This window comes from Lutra lutra, chromosome 2 (assembly GCF_902655055.1).
Source record: "Lutra lutra chromosome 2, mLutLut1.2, whole genome shotgun sequence".
Lineage (NCBI taxonomy): Eukaryota > Metazoa > Chordata > Mammalia > Carnivora > Mustelidae > Lutra > Lutra lutra.
Window position 1 is genome coordinate 197683669 of NC_062279.1, and position 1193 is coordinate 197684861.

A 1193-nucleotide genomic window follows, 5' to 3' on the forward strand; every position below is an offset into this window, starting at 1 on the left:
TTTAATATACCATTATTTGAGGAAGTTCTGGGATCTTTGTCTAAGGAAGGTTGAAAAACCAATTTGTGACCATTTCAATCTACCTGTGGGTCTCTGGTGGCCCTGATATAGCTTATAGAAAGAACCCTCTCTACTAAGGGCCAATTACACTGGAGGAAGAAGAGTCCAGAAGTCATCACTCTATGCATGGCCAACCATACTCCCCAAAGGCTTTGCTATTTTCAACATCTATTATCAAATTACTTCTCCCTCTGTATGTGGTCTTGAGAACAGGACTTTTTATTTTTTTAAAGATTTTATTTATTTATTTGACAGAGAGAGAGAGATCACAAGTAGATAGAGAGACAGGCAGAGAGAGAGGGAGAAGCAGGCTCTCCGCAGAGCAGAGAACCCATTGTGGGGCTTGATCCCAGGACCCTGAGACCATGACCTGAGCTCAAGGCAGAAGCTTAACCCACTGAGCCACCCAGGCAACCAGGACTTGGTTTTATGTATAGTTGCATATCCAATGTCTAGAACACCCGATGTCTGGCACATAGAGGTTCCAGAAATGTTTGTTAGATGTATGAGTAAGTGATTTATATAAGTAGTTGCATACAACGCTCTAGGCCAGTGATATCCATAGAACTTTGATGATGATAGAAATGATGTATATCAGTGCTACTTAGTACGGTAGCCATTAGGTTCATGTGGCTATTTTTTTATTAGAAATGATATTAGCATTGCTGAGGAAATAAATTTTAATTGTATTTAATTTTAATTAATTAAAATAAAAATAGTCCCATCGGCTAGTGGCTACCATATCAGATGGTGTGGCTTTTAGTAGATGGTGATGTTACGTGACTTCCTATTTTCCACTCTGCAGTGTTAGTGGATGATGGACTGAGCCATTCTGCCTCAGATGAATATGTAAATCTCTTTTCCATCAGTACCTATTTATACATTCTGGGAATATTAAGTAGAATATACATGGTATGATTATGCAGGATTTAGATATGTGACAAATCTCTTTCTAGAGAGAGATTTATATAGATTTCTCTGTATTTATATAGATCAGTTGAGATCTATCTACAGATAGATATCTATCTCAATATATCTATATAAACAGCCTCCTTCGCCCAAACAGATTCAGATTCCAAATGATATTAATTTGGCTAAGATTGTTTAGATATGTGTGACCATCATAGATGAGT